Source organism: Panthera onca, chromosome B2 (assembly GCF_046562875.1).
Source record: "Panthera onca isolate mPanOnc1 chromosome B2, mPanOnc1 haplotype 2, whole genome shotgun sequence".
Classification (NCBI taxonomy): domain Eukaryota; kingdom Metazoa; phylum Chordata; class Mammalia; order Carnivora; family Felidae; genus Panthera; species Panthera onca.
Window position 1 is genome coordinate 122,803,423 of NC_138343.1, and position 13,892 is coordinate 122,817,314.

A 13,892-nucleotide genomic window follows, 5' to 3' on the forward strand; every position below is an offset into this window, starting at 1 on the left:
CTATTGGGGCGCCTGGGTGGCTCAGTCGGTTGAGCGTCTGACTTCGGCTTGGTTCATGATCTCATGGTCTGTGAATTCGAGCCCTGCGTCGGGCTCTGTGCAGACAGCTGGAAGCCTGGAGCCTGCTTCAGATTCTGTGTCTCCCTCTCTCTCTGCCCCTTCCCTGCTCATGCTCTGTCTCTCTCTCTCTCTCTCTCTCTCTGTTAAAAATAAACATTTTAAAAAAAGGACACTATTTTTCAATAATCATAACATTCCATCATTTACAGCTATTTAAACTTATGAGAAAACATTTTAGAGAGCTTACAGGCTATGGGGGGTGCTTCATAATTTTTCTAAATCCTTTTGGAGAGTACATGAACAAAAAAATTAGCAAAGTCCTAACAGCATTGGGAAACTCTTATTCCTTAGTGATAGTGAAAGAGGTTAAAGCAGAGAATTAAGAGTGAAATAGGAACGAGAGGATTAAATGTTCTGCTTTGAATAAGTAAGTTTAGTATTTGAACAGAGTAGGAAAGTACAACAAAAATAAGGGCCTCCAGCAATTGAGAGCTTACAGTTACACATGCTATCTAATTTAATCGTCACTACAACCTTTGAGGGAGATTTTATTATTGAGGGGGCCATACTCCATTTTATCATCATACCCTATCTCCTTTTGTTGAGTTGAGCTTACAGATGAAGCACCCATTTATTTATCTAGCCATTTATCCATTGGAGCCAATATCCATTTAAGGGATACATCCACCCATTTGTCCAATTTATCCAATACACAATTGAGGCACTGTGAGTACCTTTACAGCATCACATAAATATTAATCCTAGCCAAGGGCTAAAAGGACACATAGATATCGGATTCTCCTCATCACAAAACTAAAACGCACGAGGCCTAGGTCTACTCCTAAGACTCTGATTCCCAAGACCTGTGCTTTTAACAGCTCTGTCTTCCCAGAACATAAGGAAAATGATTCAATGCATTTTATACTGTTCAGATAATATCAATCACTCACAGATTTTTGTTTCTCCTTTTACATAGAAGCATAGTAAATATGTATCCTAAACACTCTAGTTAAGCTTCAAAAACTTTTTTGTTGTGCCAAAATATATCATAAAACTTACCATTTTAACCATTTTTAAAATAATTTTTCTTTTTCTTTTTTTTCTTTTATTTTAATTTTTTTTAAAATTTACATCCAAATTAGTTAGCATATAGTGCAACAATGATTTCAGGAGTAGATTCCTTAGTGACCCTTACCATTTAGCCCATCCCCCCTCCCACAACCTCTCCAGTAATCCTCAGTTTGTTCTCCATATTTAAGAGTCTCTTATGTTTTGTCCTCCTCCCTGTTTTGATATTATTTTTCTTTCCCTTCCCTTATGTTCATCTGTTTTGTCTCTTAAAGTCCTAATATGAGTAAATATGACATTTGTCTTTCTCAGACTAATTTCACTTAGCATAATACCCTCCAGTTCCATCCACATAGTTGCAAATGGCAAGATTTCATTCTTTTGATTGCTGAGTAATACTCCATTGTATATATATACCGCATCTTCTTTATCCATTCATCCATCGATGGACATTTGGGCTCTTTCCATACTTTGGCTATTGTCGATAGTGCTGCTATAAACGTTGGGGTGCATGTGTCCCTTCAAAACAGCACACCTGTATCCCTTGGATAAATGCCTAGTAGTACAATTACTGGGTCGTAAGGTAGTTCCCTTTTTAGTTTTTTGAGGAACCTCCATACTGTTTTCCAGAGTGGCTGCACCAGCTTGCATTCCCATTTAATTAATTTTTTTAATGTTTATTTATTTTTGAGAGAGACAGACGGACCATGAGTGGGGGAGGGGCAGAGAGCTAGGGAGACACATAATCTGAAGCAGGCTCCAGGCTTTGAGCTGTCAGCACAGAGCCTGAAATGGGGCTCGAACCCAGGAACTATGAGATCATGACCTGAGCTGAAGTTGGATGCTTAACCGACTGAGCCACCCAGGTGCCCCAAAAATTATATTTTTAAATTTTAAATATATAATTATAAAGCCCAGGGGCGCCTGGGTGGCTCAGTCGGTTAAGCGGCCGACTTCGGCTCAGGTCATGATCTCACGGTCCGTGAGTTCGAGCCTCGCGTCGGGCTCTGTGCTGACGGCTCAGAGCCTGGAGCCTGTTTCAGATTCTGTGTCTCCCTCTCTCTGACCCTCCCCTGTTCATGCTCTGTCTCTCCCTGTCTCAAAAATAAATAAAAGTGTTAAAAAAAAAATTAAAAATTTAATGTAGGCATGCCTGCCTACATTATTTTAATTAAGTGGTCTTTCACAGATTGGGCAAGTGTAGATATTGTACAACTCTGAGGTTTAATGAATGTTTAGATGAAAACAGCTTCTAAGTTGAGAAAAAAACCAAGTACCCCCATATGATGAGGAGGACAGGACAAGCATATTATAATAAGAAAGGGGGCCCTTTGTAAGTGCAGCTGCTGCTGTATGTGCTGTAAGCACTCTGGAAATTGTCTCTCTACAGGGCTTTGAATTACTTAGTATTTTCCCTCTTTTTCAAGGCTTCTGCTAAAAGTCACAGCAAGGGAATATTTTGCAGCCTTAAAAAAAGGAAGAAAATCTTATGATTTGTTACATTATCTAACTGAAATAAACTAGGCACAGAAGGATAAATACACATGATCTTGCTTATATGTAGAATCTAAAATAGTTGAACTCATAGAAGCAGAATAGAATGGTGGTTGCCAGGGGTTAAGTGGGGAAAATGAGGAAATGTTGGTCAAAGGATACAAAGTTTCAATTATGCAAGATAAATAAGTTCTGGAAATCTAATGTACAGCATGATGACTGGTAGTTAACAATATTGTTTTGTATACTTGAAACTGACTAAAAGGGTAGATTTTAAATGCTCTTACCACCTACCTTCATCTACCCCATACCCACACACAAGGTAACTATGTTAAGTTTGATTGTATTTATCCTTTCACAATATATACATATATCAAAGCATGTATAAATGTATACAGCATCTGTTTATCACTTACAGTCCAATAAAGCTAAAGAAAAGACTCATGCACAATAAGGTATGAATGATAGACAATAACTCTGTGCCTTAGTCCTCTTGGCTGTGCAGAACCTCAAGGACCAACTTTATAAAACTTATAAACTTGTTCAAATATTTTTCCTCCATAAACTCAGAAGTGTCTTGATTTCCTAAGTGGTCATTCAGAAATTAATATCAATAGCAGAGAACCAGTTTATAACCATATAATTTGTAACAACCTTGCATCCCTATAATTTCAGCCTAAAACCAAAGAGATTTAGAATTTTAGGCTGGCCTCTGCTGCAGAATTATGAATGTGCGATTCTTGTTTGGCTTTTGAAATATTTAGACTACTTTATCTAATCTTGTTATAGTCTCCCTCCCTGCCCCCCCCCGCCCCCCCGCAGCTAGAAATGATTGATGTAGTGGAAACTTCCCGTTTACATAGGAAGAAACAAAATTCCAGGGAAAGTACAGAACTGAGAAGTAAAAGACAAATTGAAATTAAAATTCAGTATTCTTTGTTATATAGCCTACTTGCATTTAAGAGAAGAATTTTCAAGTAATCATGTACAAAATTCACTGGGAATAAATTTCTTGTACTGGAATTTCAGGCAGTCCTTAACTCAACTTCCATTGACACTTTTAGCAAACCTGGATTCCACTTGAATGGGGAGGGGTATGAAGAAAGGGAAGGGGTGGGATAGGAGAAGATAAGTATTTTACGTTTCCTATTCCACTTCTCCAATTCAACTTCAGTTGTCAACATTTATAGAAGGTTTATTATGTATTGGGCATTCTTTAAGGTGCTGGAGATCAAGCAAATTAGGCCTGGATTTTATTTCAAAACACCCAAAATCCGGTATTGGAGTGCGGTTTGTTGAGTGATTGATTGATTGATAAAAATTTTTAAATGTTTTATTTTATTTTTGAGAGAGAGAGACAGCGCTAGTGGAGCATGGGCAGAGAGAGAGAGAGAGACACAGAATCCAAAGCAGGCTCCAGGCTCTGAGCTGTCAGCACAAAGCCCGACGCTGGGCTCAAACTCACGGAGGGAGAGATCGTGACCTGAGCCAAAGTCCGACGCTTAACTAACTGAGCCACCCAGGTGCCCCTTCATCATTCTTGAAAACCTCACTGGTGGGATGAAATATTTTTATAATATTATAGTCTTGTAATGCAAGGTAAGGAGTGGCTAATATCTCAGAGCCCCTCAGATTTTTTTCTGTGGTCAGGATCACCATAAACAGTTTACCCCAGCTGGAACCAGCCTCTGTCCTTCCCAGAGAGACCACACTATTTTTAGCTTACATTGGAAAAATCTTCTTGCACCACTCTTTGTCAAGGTTCCAGCTGCTTTGTGTTTGCTAATCTCTATTTAGCATTGCAAAAACTCCAGAATTTTCTCAGCTTACCCTTTACAATATTACAAAAAATACAGTGAGAGTTTAGGTTTGTATTATATTGCATTCACTCAATAATATGTTTTGAATGCCTATTTCAGGTTCCTGGGATATAACAGTGAACATAACAGGCAACGATTCTTGCCCTTATGGAATGTATACTCCAGTTAGTACGTATAATAAAAATCCGAAATTATTGAGGTTCAAAAAAGATAGTACATTTTTCTTGCCTGTAAAATAAGTCCGGATTTAGTTGGTCCAGGACTTGATTGGTGGCTTCATTGTCACCAAGGATCTAAACTCCTTCCCTGTTTCTCCTTTCTAATCCCCATCTCATAGCTAACACCTTCATGATTAGAAGAAAATGGCTGTTGTAATCCAGCCATCACATCCATATTCCAGGCAGCAGGAAGGAGGGGAATGCCTGATTGCTAATTAGCTGTTTTAAAACAGCTTTCCTCAAATCCTCACCCATTTATGTCCCCTTAGAGAAAGGATATCTACCAGGGAGGCTGGAAACTGTAACTTTAAACCCGGGCACATATATGCAACCACCATTTTCGTAGTTTTATTACCAGGGAAGAAGGGGAAAATGGATACTGGATAGGCAACAGTCTTTGTCACAGATATCTTAATATTCAATATGAGTTATGTATGCATGTATGTGTATCTATCTATAAATAGATGATAGATTTATAAGGAGAAATTTCAGATTATCACACGGAGGAATTATATATATGCATACATATATATATACACGTAATATATACATGCATATGCATGTATATGCATGCATGCACACATGTATACATGCATATACATGCATATGCATGTATATATTGCATATATATGTATGCATATATATGATAATTCCTTCATGTGTATATATATATATATATATGCGTATCTATGTATATATGTATGTATATATATGTGTATATATATGTGTGTGTGGGGGGGGTTTAAGCTTTAAAAAAAAATCATATATTAAACTTTTACCCATCTATAAATTTGTAGAGTGCTGAGTATCCCACCTAGACAGTTATTATTTAAGGAGTATGGGTTATGGGCTGTCACCCTTTTCATTTAGTAAAATGCACCATTCTTGGTTCTCAAAATAATCTGCAAATTCCTTAATGTATTTATAATTAAAATAAAAGAGATCTCCACTGATCTCCTAAATAAGAAAAAAAAAAACCCCATCTCTGAGGGGTTCTATTTTGGGTTCAGGGAAGATAGCGTGTGTTCCTAAGTCCTTGGCCTCTTAGTGGTATGACTGGGCATGAAACTGTAGTCAGTTGTCCCCTGCCCCCCTCTTTGCCACGCCCTGAAGCCCCAGGAATGAACAAGGCCTGTGGCTCTAAAGCAGCAGGTGTAATGGGAAGAGCTCTGGGCACCTGATTAAACTCAGTTCTGGCTGAGTTGTGAAGGAGCTGACTTCCTTTCTTTTGGCCTCAGTTTCCTGATTTGTAAAATGAAGTTGATTAAATCAGTGAGCATCAGAGCAATTTATTTCACTGCTAGAGTAATCACTAACTTCTTGAAAGGTTTCTGAATTTGTACTGTCCCTATCTTTTTTTTTTTTTTGTCTTAGAAATAATTTTGAGTGAAGATAGGCATATATATCAATAAAAGCAAAAGCACATTTTCCAGTTGTCCTGACAAAGAGGAAATTCCTTCAGTAGTGCATGCATCTACTCTGGCTGCCGTAACAAAATACCTATAGTTAGGTGGCTTAAACAACAGACATTGGTTTTCCCACAGTTCTGGAGGCTAGATATCCATGATGAAGGTGCCAGCAAATTCAGTTTCTGGGAGAGGTCTCTTTTTGTCTTGTAGACAGTCACCTTCTTTTTTTTTTTTTTTTTTAATTTTTTTTTTTTTTACCGTTTATTTATTTTTGAGACAGAGAGAGACAGAGCATGAACAGGTGAGGAGCAGAGAGAGAGGGAGACACAGAATCTGAAACAGGCTCCAGGCTCTGAGCTCTCAGCACAGAGCCCGACGCGGGGCTCGAACTCACGGACCGTGAGATCATGACCTGAGCCGAAGTTGGACGCTTAACTGACTGAGCCACGCAGGCGTCCCTGGACAGTCAGTCACCTTCTAGCTGCACCTTCACATGGCCTTTCTTCTGTGTATGCACAGGAAAGAGAGAAAAAGGTCTGGTGTCTCTTCCTCTTCTTATAAGGACTCCAGTCTTATTGGATTAGGGTCCCACCTTTATGAATTCATGTAATCTTAATTACCTCCCTAAAGGCTCTGTCTCCAAATATAGTCACGTTGGGGCTTGGGGTTTCCACATACAAGTTCAGGGAGAGAACACGACCCAGACAATCTATCACAAGTAATAACAGGAAGAGCGGTGTTCTACAATCATTTCTGTGTGATCGTGGTGACATAGGCAATAAACTACCTGTGTTGTATGTTAAAGTCTCAGATAGCTTCCTCATTTTTGGCCTAACTTATTCAAATTGTATAGCTTAGCTGACAATAAGACTGGATAATTTCTCCATGGCTCTTTCATTTTCCTCATTTAACTGCCTGAGAAAGAAAAGACCAGCTTCCTTTCAAAGGGTACACATTTATTTTAACATTTACTCTTCAGTGTCTATGTCTTCAGAGCAGAAGTCTACTACAAACAACATAATTATAATTAGTAATAACAAAAAAACACACCTTTGTCTTTCTATTTTAGGCATTTAATCAATTTTTTTTTTCCAGTAAGCCCAGAGAGAAAAAAATCTAAACTTCACTGCGTGCTTACTCTGTGTTGGACATAATACTGGACGCTTTGCATAATTTGCTAGTTAAATCCTCACAACAGCCCTAAAGACTATTACTATATCCGCTTACAGAGAAGGAAATGAAAAGTAACTTGCCCACGATTGTATTCATAGTTAGTAATGGAGCCTGAACTTCAGTCCTGATCTGCTTAGTGCCAAAGCCTGTTCTCAGCAATATTATTTTGGGTAAAGCTGAATATATATGATTCCAAGTAGATTAAGAATCCCCTCTATTGTTAAAAAGCATGAACTAGAACTATGTGTGGATATGGAATGATTTCCAAGATGTATTGTGGGGACTTTGAATTGATACTCGCATATGGTATAAAATTAGAAGTTAATAAAAGTATAATAGTGACTAGTAAGTCTTGATTCCATCTTATTGCTTTAGTGTCTCCATTTTTGTTCCCAGTGGCAACCACGATTAGCAGTCTCCTTGTATTTTGTTCTAGAGATATTCTATGAATTTACAGGCAGGAGATAGACACGCATACACGTATTCTGAAAACACAAATGATGGCATATTATAAGCACTGTTCTGTACTTTTCCCCCCCAGTAAACAATATATTCTCTCTGAGGAAAGAAATTGAAAAATTAAAGGGTCTGGAGTGAGAAGGAGACTCACTTCTCGCTGCGCACTCTATGAATAATTCTTTAACCATGTGCATGTGTTAATTTTTTTTCAATTATAAAGTACACAGCAAGAAAACTTTTGCATATTCTTAACCTTTGGATGAAGATCTTAAAAACAAGTGGTTAAATTTTAAAGAAAACCAATTTGTTGTCCTTTTACTTCTTTTAATTTTGTGGCACCATTAACTTTCTTGTTGAGGAGCATGATTTTCAGCAACATTTACTTTCTGAATTAAGCTTTGGTTTGTGATGCTACCGAAACTCACTACGAAAAGGAAATGTTATTGTGTGTGAAATACAGAATCCAGGTTTTGGGATAAAGCCTGGCCACCCTCTGGTGGTCTTAGTTTGAATAAAAATAGCTTTCAACTATAATAACTTTTATAGCAAGTCTTAAAGTCATGATATTAAGAGATAAAAAGGATCAGAATCTATCATACTTACTTTACAGATGAGAAAATAGAGTACCAAAGTGGTAAAGCAATATGCCTCAAAACATAAAGCAGAGTCCTGACATTCAGTCCGCTGCTTTCTGCGGTAAAAAAATACCTTAAAACTGGGGCGCCTGGGTGGCTCAGTTGGTTAAGTGTCCAACTCTGGCTCAGGTCACCATCTTGTGGTTTGTGAGTTTGAGCCCCGTGTAGGGCTCTGAGCTGTCAGCACTGGAGCCTGCTTCAGATTCTGTCTCCCTCTCTTTCTGCCCCTCCCCCAATTTCTCTCTCTCTCTGTCTCTTATTCTTTCTCTCTTTGAAAAATAAAAAGCATTAAATTTTTTTAAAATACCTTAATAATTACCTTACAAATATTTTATTCACTAAATTTGTAACAAAAAAGATATGACCTGTATAACAAGAAAACAAGAAAAGCAATTATAATTCTTGCAAATTATATTAAATGCAAGCTCCTTTCAAATTTGGAAGTTAAATTTTAGAGATGAGTTAGAATTTCTGAAAGAAGTCAAGTTTTAGAGATGAGTTAGGATTTCTGGAAGAAGTCAACCTTAATGGAGAATTTGAGAGAGGACAGAGAGTTGGCTTGTGGGATAAGAAGGTAAAGATTTTTCTTGCGTAGGGGCAGCATTAAAGAACACCCAGAAATGTCAGTGGGTGTAGGGAACAAAAGAATCTTTCAAAAGAAATCTGTAGGCAATGCACGTTAGTGAGATGAGGAAGGGGAGATTTTTCTTTGTTATCTTCTTGAAAGTTTTCTCTTTGAAGGATAGTCAAGAAAAAACCAAATTCTAAAACTTTTCAATTTATTTAAGAACATTAACTACTCTTAAGGTTTGTTTTTAATGCAGCAGACTTTTTTTTATTAAGACCATTTTTTAAGAGCAGTTTTAGGTTTGCAGAAAAATTGAGGGGAAGGTACAGATCCCATACCTACCCTGTCCCCACACATGCATAGCCTCCCCCATTATCACCTGCCCCCACCAGAGTGGTACATTTGTTACAATTGATGAACCTACATTGACACATCATAATCACCCAAAGTTATAGCTTACATTAGGACTCATTCTTGGTGTTGTACATTCTATGGGTTTAGTCAAATGTATAAATGACATGTATCCATCATTCTGGTATACTGAATATTTTCACTGCCCTAAAATCCTTTGTGCTCTGCCTGTTCATCTCTCCCAACCCCCACCATCCCCACCACCACCACCATTCAATCCCAGGCAACCACTGGTCTTTTTACTTTCTCCGTAATTTTGCCTTTTCCAGAATGTCATATAGTTCAAATCATACAGTACGTAGCCTTTTCACATTGGCTTTGGTCACTTGGTAATATGCATTTAGTTTCTTCCATGTCTTTTCATGGCTTGATAGCTCTTTCTTTTTAGTTCTGAATTATATTCCATTGTCTGGATGTACCACAGTTTATCCATTCACCTTCTGAAGGACAACTTGCTTCCAAGTTTCGGCAGTTATGAATAAAGCTGCTATAAACATCCATATGCAGGTTTTTGTGTGGACATAAGTTTTCAACTCCTGTGGGTAAGTACCAGGAAGCAAGATTGCTGGATCATATGGTGAGTGTATGTTTGATTGTATAAGAAGTCACCAACTGTCTTCCAAAGTGGCTCCACCAGTTGCTATCCCACCAGCAATGAATTAAGATTTCTTGTTGTTCCATATTCTCCCCAGCATGTGGTGGTGTAGGTGTTCCAGATTTTGGCCATTTTAATAGGTGTGTGATGATACCCCAGTTCTCCTAAACAATTCTCTCAGTCATGTGGTTTCTAGATCCCTCACTGTTGTGCTTGCCCTTCATAGAAAGCTCTATTTATGAGGAAACTGAGGCTCAAAGGGAGAAATTATTTGCTGAAAGTCATATAGTCAGCAATACTAGAGCTGAAATTTCTATTCATCATTATTTACAGTGAATTGACTCATAATATAGTGACTTCTTTTTTACTGTGAATAATACTGTATTACAAACTATAATAAAGGAAAGGAAAAGAAAAGAAAAGAAAAGAAAAGAAAAGAAAAGAAAAGAAAAAAGAAAAGAAATTCAAACACCATAGCAAGTGCAAAGACCCTGAGGCTGGAGACAGATTGGGTGTTTGAGGAACAGCACAGCAAAGAAACAAACAAAAGAAAAAATACTGTATTAGAAAATATCAAGGATCTCAGGGACTCTGAGAAAAAAGCCAGACAACTTGTAAGATTTCATTTTTCAGATGAAAGCATTCCTGCCTTTCTGACTAAGAAGACTGAACAGGTTTGAAGGAAGCCAATATTGTTTTTATTTCTTAGTCAATGAAAATGAAATGATAGCTTTTGAAGAATATGCTGCCTTCCAGAGCTAAGAAATTCAAGGCACATAATGAGCATACTAGATTTTTAATATCTGATGTTCAGATTTAAGATGATCATACATATTCCCTATATACCTGGTAACTTGTTTCTCTAGCTAAACTTCTCTTTCTTAAGAATATATAAACAACATGGGGCACCTGGGTGACTCTGTAGGTTAAGCATTGGATTCTTGACTTCACCTCAGGTCACGATCTCACAATTGTGAGTTTGAGCCCTGCATAGGGCTCTGTGCTACTAACACAGAGCCTACTGGGGATTCCCTCTCTCCCTGTCTCTCTGCCTCTCCCCTGCTTGTGCACTTTCTCTCTCTCTCTCTCAAAATAAATAAATAAAAAGTAAAAATCCAAATATATAAACAACATATATAGTTCACAGAAATACCTTGGTACTCTATTGCATATTTATTCAAAAGTGAAATATATGTACCGATCTTAGAGGTTTGTGCTTATTGTAAATGGTAAGATTTATGAATTGCTGAGTAAACCTTACCAAGAATCCTAGAAATGAGTGATCCTGCTTTGATTTCTCTCTCGGGTCATTTCTAGGTCACTGTAGTCAGAGTCTTTACACTGCTTAGTCATGATGGGAATTATAGTTGACCTGGATTTCCCCATTGACTTTTCTGCTTGATGACCTCTGAAATATAGTGTGAGCTCTGTTTCAGTCTCGACTTCAGTAGCAGGAAACTTCTGCTTTTTTCCCAAACATACTCCCTCAAACTTATGCAAGTCAGAAGCCACAGTAAAATCACACAACAGATGTTTCTGGCATATGATGCACCAACAGAGACTCTGTGGGCACCAGTCTAGAATTTTTCACCCGCTCCCAGGTACCACTTAACACATTAGAACCATTTCCTACTAATTCAAACTAATGAGACAAGAACAATCTGAATGAGTAAAATCTTTAGTCATATACTTAAGAAAACCTTTCCATTATAATAATTTTACACATATAGAAATATTACAAGAATAATTCATAAAATTCCCATATATCTCTTACCAAGATTCCCAAGTCCTTTACATTTTTACCATATTTGTTTTATCAATCTATTTGTACATGTCCATATTCCTTTTTTTTTTTCTGAACCATTTGAAAGGTCATTCTTTTATAATTCCCTTTACCTCACATTATTTCCTATGTATTTCTTAAGAATAAGGGCATTTTCGTACATAACCACAGCATAGTCATAAAATTGGAGACACTTAAATTTTGCACTTAATTTTATCTAATCAACCATTCATATGTTTTCAGTGATCCCAATAATGTGTGTATAACAGCCAGCAACTCTATGCCTTGCAACTCCTCTTGGGCTTGGTAAACTCCTGTTGCAGAACCTTAAAGATCAACCCATTTAAAACCTACAAACCTTTTCAAATTTTTTCATTCATGCACCCCAGAAATGTTATGATTTCATAAGCAATCAGAAGTTAATATCAACACCAGAGAACAAGCATAAGCACCTTGCATCCATATAATTTCCGGCTAAAAACAAACAAAAAAAGTTAGAATTTTAGGCTGGCTTCTGCTGCAGAATTACAAATGTGCAGTTCCAGTTAGGCTTTTGAAATATTTGGAATACTTCATTTCAGCCTGTTATAGTCTATAAGGCCTCCTAGCTAGAAATGATTGATGTAGTCGAAACTCTTCTGTTTTACAAAACTTTAGGGAAAGTATTGTAAAAGTCCAAGTGTTGTGTGACCTACTTGCATTTAAAAGACTAATATTCCAAGTAATCAATTAAAAAACCCACAAGGAATACATTTCTAGTCCTAGAATACAGGCAGTTCTTAACAGGCAAAAAATCAGATCAGTGGTTGATTGCGGACAGGGATAGGGATGAGTTTGACTAGGAAGGAGCACAGAATTTTTCTGGAAGGATTGAAATGTTCTATATGTTGATAGGGGTGTTAGTTCCATGGATATACGCACTCGTCAAAATAGACTGAACTACATACTTAAGGTCTGCTATGAATAGGCCTTTAGTAATGTAGTGGTAAGGTGTGGGGACAGGGGAAGCATTCTATATTCCTACAATTACGTCTCAGTCTTAGCCTAGTTTGTGTCTCTGGAGTGTGAACCTCCCCAGTGTGTTCCTCAGTATTTTTCTCCCTTAAGTAGGACAGGATGTCTAGAATGGGCTGGGATTGGCTATTTCCCTTCTTTCAGGTCACTTAGTAATCAGCCTAAGTTAGGCTAATTAGAATTAGCCTAAAATTCTAATGTGGTTAACTAGTTTTCTCTGAGGTCAGGCCTTGTTAAGAACAGAGTGCTCTGGCATGTTTCAAAATGGTTCCTTTACCTTCCACCTACCAGAAGCACAAGATGATTTTTCTCTGATATTTACTGTGGGAACCTAGTTGGCCTCATGGAGGTAACACTCACAATATTTTGGGTCCCTCCCTATGACTACATCCCCCCTGGGGTTTTTAACTCTAAGATTTCACCACACTGTGCCTCCAGTAATTTATTAATCCTAGTTCATGATTTCCTACCTAGGCACTGGTTCCTCTGGTAGTCTCCACTGTTGAGGCTTGACTCTGATAAGTCGTGTCTACCTGTATTCATCTGTCTATCTCTTCAGTCTGAGATTGGGCAGAGGTTTGCTATGTGTCTTCCCCTCTCTTAAAAGTCCAAGAAGAGTAGTTAATTTACAGCTTTTTAGGACAGAGTATTAACTTCCAAGCTCCTTACAGGTAAAACCAGAAACCAGAAGTTCAGGCTTTTTTTTTTTTTTTAATTTTGAGAGAGAGAACAAAAGAGAATGTGCAAGTGTACATGCAGGAGAGGGGCAGAGAGAGAGGGAGAGAGAGTATCCCAAGCAGGCTCTACACTCAGTGTGCAGCCCAACATGGGGCTTGATCTCAACAACCCTGCGATCACGACCTGAGCTGAAATGAAGAGTCCAGTGCTCAACCGCCTGAGCCACCCAGGTGTGCACCCACATTCAGTATTATTTTTTAATGTTTATTTATTTTTGAGAGAGAGAGAGAGAGAGAGAGAGAGAGAGAGTGCAAGGAGGGGAGGGTCAGGGAGAGAGGGAGACACAGAATCTGAAGCAGGCTCCAGGCTCTGAACTGTCAGCACAGAGCCCCACGTGGGGCTCGAACTCATGAACTGAACCGTGAGATCCTGACCTGAGTGGAAGTCCGATGCTTAACCGGCTGGGCCACCCAGGCACCCATTATAATACTCTGGAAATTTATCCAG